The sequence below is a fragment of the Tenrec ecaudatus genome, chromosome 4, assembly GCF_050624435.1.
Source record: "Tenrec ecaudatus isolate mTenEca1 chromosome 4, mTenEca1.hap1, whole genome shotgun sequence".
In the NCBI taxonomy this organism is placed as follows: Eukaryota; Metazoa; Chordata; class Mammalia; order Afrosoricida; family Tenrecidae; genus Tenrec; species Tenrec ecaudatus.
The window spans coordinates 72715787-72722114 of NC_134533.1; positions in this window are offsets into that span (position 1 = coordinate 72715787).

Here is a 6328-nt window from a genome sequence, read left to right on the forward strand (position 1 = left end):
AATTTAGCCCAGGAGCGGGGCCCCTACAGCTCTGCTACCCGTGATCTGCACTCCGACTGTGGACTTCAGCACATCTTTCTTGCCCTTAGTCTTCAGCTGCCAATGGGAAATGGGAGAAGGGGGCAACAAGAGAAGGCATCCTGAGGTCTAGGGTTGTGATCTCATTTAATAGGCCAGTTAAAGTGGTCAGTGTCTGACTGCTGGGTCCTTCATTCCTGGGTAGCACTCATGGTCATGGGCTAGCTGAAAAGTTGATGGTTTCAAGTCCACGCAAAGGCATCTTGGGAAATAGGACTGATGACCTGCTGCTAGAACACCCCCTAAATCGGTTCTCTCTTGGGTAGCTGTACTCAGAGTTCACCCAACAACCAACAATGCCTTGAGTGAAAAAAAGTCACCAGCTCTGGTCCCCTTTGCTCATTGCCTTTCTAACTCCTCCAAGCACTGGAGGGACAGCCAGAGGGACCCGGGCCAGGGAAAGCAGACCAGGGCCCTCTCTATGAGCCTCCATTCCCCGACTGGCTAAGGTGACTTCTAAGCCTTAGCTCTGCCCTTGCATAGGCTGAGAAAGCCCCATGGGGTGACCTCGTGGTCAACCCTTGCAACTTCAGCCCCCAAGCCTGATACAAAAGGGGGCTCAATAAACGTCAGTTCAACCAATGAAGGAATTGTATTTCCATCCTCCCTCTCTCCCCAGCTGAGGAGCCCTGGTGGCATAAGGCTTAAGCCCTCATCTTGGAAAGGTCCATGGTTTGAACCCCCCACCAGTCCAACAGTGGAAAGGCCTAGATACCTGTTCCTACACCGATGACAGCCTAGGAGCTCCCAGGGTGCAGTTCTACTCTTTCCGGTATGGTTACTATGAGACCAAATCATTGGAAAGTGTACACTCCACCAAGAGGGCTGGCCAATCTTGTGTTGCTGCCAGTCCTGTGGGAAAACTGGTCCTGGAAAAGCGGGGCTGGCTAGAGTTGCATGCGCCTCTTTCCAACTGATCAATAGGCCTCCAACCCTATGGACCGGTCTTTGTCACTCAGTGGGGGGCTGGATTGCAAAAGGAGGAGAGCCGAGGTGGAGAACTGGTAGGCTGCACAAGGTACAGCCAGTCTGTCACTAAGCCAGCCCAGAGTCAGGGAGGGAGGGGCAGGCTCCAGCACTGGGTGGGACGAGCACCAAAGTCCTATTGCATCCAGGAGGGGTGTTGAGTAGGGGGTTCGTGAGATCATCTCGCAAAACAAGCCACCTAAACGTAGAAATGAAAACTTGTAGCAGAGCCTTCTTTCCTTCTGATCCTTAACACACACACACACACACACACACACACACACACACACACACACACACACACATATCTGGAATTACCCGTGTGGCCAGGATACAACTCTGAAATCTCCGACTCACTATGCCGCCCAAGAGCTCCAAGCTCAGCCTCTACTTTGACTATCCCAGATCAGGCCAATTCTTTCATCCAGAACGAGTGGCCAAAAGGATGAAGATGGCTTCAACCACTTCCCCTACGGTGCCCTCCTGCTCCTAGGAGAGAGAAAGTCCCAACAGGAACTAGATGGCATGTTCTGATTAGGGTCATTCCAGGAAGGATTAATAAAGAAACTTTTTTTTTTTCTAAAGTGAGTGTCAAGTGCAAGAAACCCTAGAGGATAGAGCAGTCACCAGGTCCTGAGGCAGCAGAGTGGGGATTGCTACCACCCTGAGGCCTGGGAGGCCAAGTTCACAATTGACCACACCCAGTCACATGCAGGGGGACATTATTGGTCAAGGGGTGCACACAGTCCCAGGTGACTCTGCAGAGAAGAATCTGGAATAAGCATTCTCATCACACTGCCATTCCTCTGTTCAATTGCCTGCCAAGGCTCTGAATGCCTGGGCACACTTGGAAGCCAGAGGGAGCCATGAGGGCAGAGAGCAGGATGGAGATGGGTGGGAAGGCGGATCTGGAGAGGTCAGTCAATTCAAAATGGAAGACATCTGCCAAGCCTGTGTTCGCCTGTTCCATCATCAGGCCCCAGTTCTGCCCAGCCTCCCCTAGCCTCCTCCCTTACCCATGTGCAGGTCATACTGAACCATCTCTGCAGTCCTCAGGGGCCCTGGTAGCACCATGGTTAAAGTATGCGGCTGCTCTTGTCCTAAAGAGCCACAATGTGTCAGACAGAGACAATTTGACGGCAAATGCTTTGGTTTTGAGCTCCGCAGCTCTTTCTCACCTCTGTGTCTTTGCTCCTGCCCTTCCTCTGCCTGGAATACTATCTATCTCCCCTACTCCACCTGTGGTGCAGGGGATTACTTGTCTAGCCATGGTCTTGTAACTTCCCCCACATGATTGGGATGGGACTGCGCCAACAAGGTGCTTATGGGCCACCAAGGGAGGCCAGACCGTTTACCAATAATACAAGTAAGGTGCAAGGTGGAACCATGTCAATAAAGTATAGACACACACACACGTACACACACGCACGTACACACCTGCAATGAGGGATTTGGTCTGTTTTGCCAACCTGCTAGGCTTATAATGAGGCAGGAGACAGAGAGAGCTGGAAGACAGAGGGGCAGTAAGAAGCAGTGTCAGACCAGTGGGAGCAGAACCGGGAGGCCAGCAGGAGTCAGTGTGGTCGGCTTCTGGAACCACTGGGCAAGGAAGTTGAATGCCTTCAGACAAGAGACTTGGTGTCAGGGCGAGGGGCCTCTGGGCACTTACTGGCAGATTTCAAAGAGCTTTGAAATACTTGCCTAAGCAGGGAAGAGGCCAGGACAAGCGGCCAACGGTCAGTGAGAGGCCTGCCTGTGGGCACAGCTAAGAGGTATCCTGACTGAAGAACTGTATCCTGAGTGTCACCTGTACCTTCTCTGACAAACCCCAGAACTGTGCATAATGTGGTCTGCATGGCCATCTGTGTTAGTTCTGGTTGACCAGATAAATCCATAGACACTCATATGTGGATAAGAGAGAGCTTTGTATCTCAATATTTCATATTGAGAAAACATCTCAGCCCAGTACAGATCAAGTCCTTAAGTTTGATAGTAGCCCATAAGTCCAATACTAGTCTATAAATTCCTCTTCAGACTCACACAGCACATACAATGATGCCGAATGCAGGACGATCACTGGCAGAGGGGAACAAGTCTTGGGGATCCATTGGTGGTGGAAGCATCTCAGCACTGGCGTGATGCTCCCCCAGCTCTCTGAGTGTGGCTCCTCATCAGGAAGGTGAAGAAGAGAGAGCATGGCTCACCTCTTCTGATGGCAGAATCAAGAGAGAGGACGTTCCCAGAATCCTCATGAGAAGGCCACACACATGGGAAGCATCATCAGTTTGTGACTTGTTAACAGGCTCAGGCTCAACTCCACCCCTTCATTCTATTTATCAGGTTGACATGAAATTATGTAACTACCACACCACTGCAATGAATTGACAAGTAGAGAGTACTGTGGAAGGGCAGTTGGTACCAGAATTAGTAAAAAGTTGGAAAGGTGGAGACATGTCTGACCTCCACCTCCTGAGAATCAGCCCTGGACTGTTGACCTTGATCTTGCTTCCTCCATGTGAAGTTAAGGGAGGGCAGGCGCCTCTGCCCTCCCATTGCTCCGCCACCTCACCATTTCTGGATGAGGTCCTTCAAGGTTAGCCCTGCCCTGCAGTCCAGCTTTCATCTCTCTCTCCAGACATCCTCTGCCTCAGTGCTCAGCACCGTGGGTCCTTATGGTCCTTATCTGAGTAACAATGTACATGTCTGCCACATGTACTACCTGAGTCATCTCATTAAACTCAAACCAAACTCCCTAAAACTTCCTTGCTTCAGGACAGGGCCAAAAGACCTCCTCACCCCATTGTTCGAGGCCCTTTATCATCTGTGCCGTAGAGCTCACCAGCCTCATCTTTTGGACCTTTTTCTCCCTCTCCCTGTCACTCTTCACTGTTCTCTGAAGATAGCTTTTTCCAGCACTTATTGCATCTTAGGGCAAGCTCTTCTTTCTCCAGAACATTCTTGCTCTTCATCAACCTGGTCACCATCACCTGCCCCCAGAAATCACTTCCCAGTCGAACCGCAATACACCCTATTTGCCTTCCCACCCCTTGTTCCAAATCAAAGTTGGTTATCTTTTTAGGCTGTCTTTGAGCATGAAAACTATTGTCCTTAGTGAGTGGATGGACAGACACCTCCATCTACCAGTGGACTAGGGACCCCTGAGGGTCAATACTTCTACCCTGGCACCCACCTAGGGTAAAGTGAAATTACTTAATATAGTTCTTGTATCCATGTCTTTTTAACTACCACTGAACAACTGAGTGGGACCATGCACACAGGGTGTGTAAGGCACTAAATGAGGGGACCCATCAGTTTCGTTATATAGTATAATATATAGTATATAGTGAGTGAGCCATCTCAGAAGCAGGAACAGAGAGCTTCTCGTGGTCGTACAGAGAGAAGAGCCTCCAATGGAGTGCATATGTGATCCCTGTCTGAAGTGGAGGAGGCAGCACAGGCACCAGAGGCTGCAGCACCAGGACCATGAGACAGAGCAGAGGAGCAGCACCGAGACCAGGAGGCCGAGTGGCCCCCACACTCCTTCCTCACCACCATAAGCCCTGGTAGATCTCAGTCACCCTTGTGAATGTGAATCAGTTGCATAACTGAATTCTCACATAACTGCTTCTTCAAGTCTAACACCACACTAGGCTCCGGGCGGGCTGAGGGAAAAGATATGAGTCTAGCATTTGGAAGCCATCTAATGAGTTAGCTCTTGCTGTTTAACATAATACTCTAACACTGAGCCACTTTAAATAACAAACACTCATTATCTCTGCTTCTGGAGGTCAGGAAACTGAGAGTGACTTAGTCAAGTGGTTCTGGTCAGAGTTCCTTCTGAAGCAGCTGTCAAGCTGTTGGCTGGGGCTGAAATCTCAGAAAACTTCATCGGGACTAATGTAGCAGTTTTCAACCTGTGGATCACAACCCCTCTGGGGGTTGAATGACCCTTACACAGGGGTTGTCTGATTCATCACAGTAGCAAACTTACAGTGATGAAGTAGCAATGAAAATAATTTTATGGTTGGGGGAACTGTATGAAAGGGTTGTGGCATAAGGAAGGTGGAGAACCTGGACGAATGGGTCTGCTTCCAAGTTAACGAAATGTGGTTATTAGCAGGAAGCTTTGGTTTCTCATCATGTAGGACTCCATTGGGCTGCTCAGGACATAGCTTCTCCTAGAACGAATGACCAGAGACAGGGAAGATCAAGAGAAAAAGAAGTAGAGATAAAAAGTTAAGGCCTCTTATGGCCTACTCTTGAGTCATTCAACATTCATTCTGGCCATAATTCTATTGGTTAGATGAGAGTCGCTACGTCCAGTCCCAGGCCATGCAAGGGTGGGAATCCCAGAGATAGGGATTATCAGTGGCCAATGTGGAGGCTGGCTATCTCAGAGGCTAGACTGGGCTGCACCAATGCTATGCGCCATTGAGAAGTAGTTTGCTTAAAGGAACGAGGCAGACCCAACAACTGAGCAAAGGGTTGGAGTTGAGAAGGAGGATCCCCCTGGCTTGAAGTCTCAGGTGGTTATATTAGTTTCCTAGGGCCAACATAACAAAGTAGTACAGACTGCACCTTAGCATGAGAAATAAGATTCTTTCATAGTTCTGGAGGCTAGAAGTCTAAAATCAGGGTGGTAGCCCTGTTGATGCCTCTGAATATTCCGGGGGGGAAATCGATCCCATACCTCTGTCCTAACATCTGGTAATGATGGGAGATCCTTGGTGTTCTTTGATGTGTAGTTGAGTCAGTAATCCTTGTCTTCATCTGCATAAGGCCACCTGGGTCTCCTCCCCTCTTTTAAAAGGACACTGCCCATTAGATTAGGACTGACCTCATGTGAGCTGATCACAACTTCCAGGTTCAGACTCCCACAACTTCCAGGTTCTGGGGACGTGGCAACAGCAGTCATTGGCCTGGAGGGTGCCATGATGGGAGCTGTTGAATGAAGAAGAGGCAGAGAGGAGAGTGAGTTTTAGATGTGGAAGACCGAGGGAGACCTGAGGAGCCGGAAGAAGTTGAATTGTCTTTTCAGCTGTCTTCTTGGAGGACCCCTGCTGAAGCATCAACAGCACAAGGCTGCAGGGGCACAGAGCCCTGATCCCAGGGCAGGGCCACCCAAGAAAGCAACAACCACATCGAACTTCCTGTGAACAAAAAGAAAGCGAGGGAAATGTTGTTTTGCTGTGTTGCTCCACTGCGATGGCAGAATATATCTCACAGCAGCAGATGCAAGTAGGAGAGGGCTTCAAAAAGCTCTTGAAAAAATAGAACAGAAAGA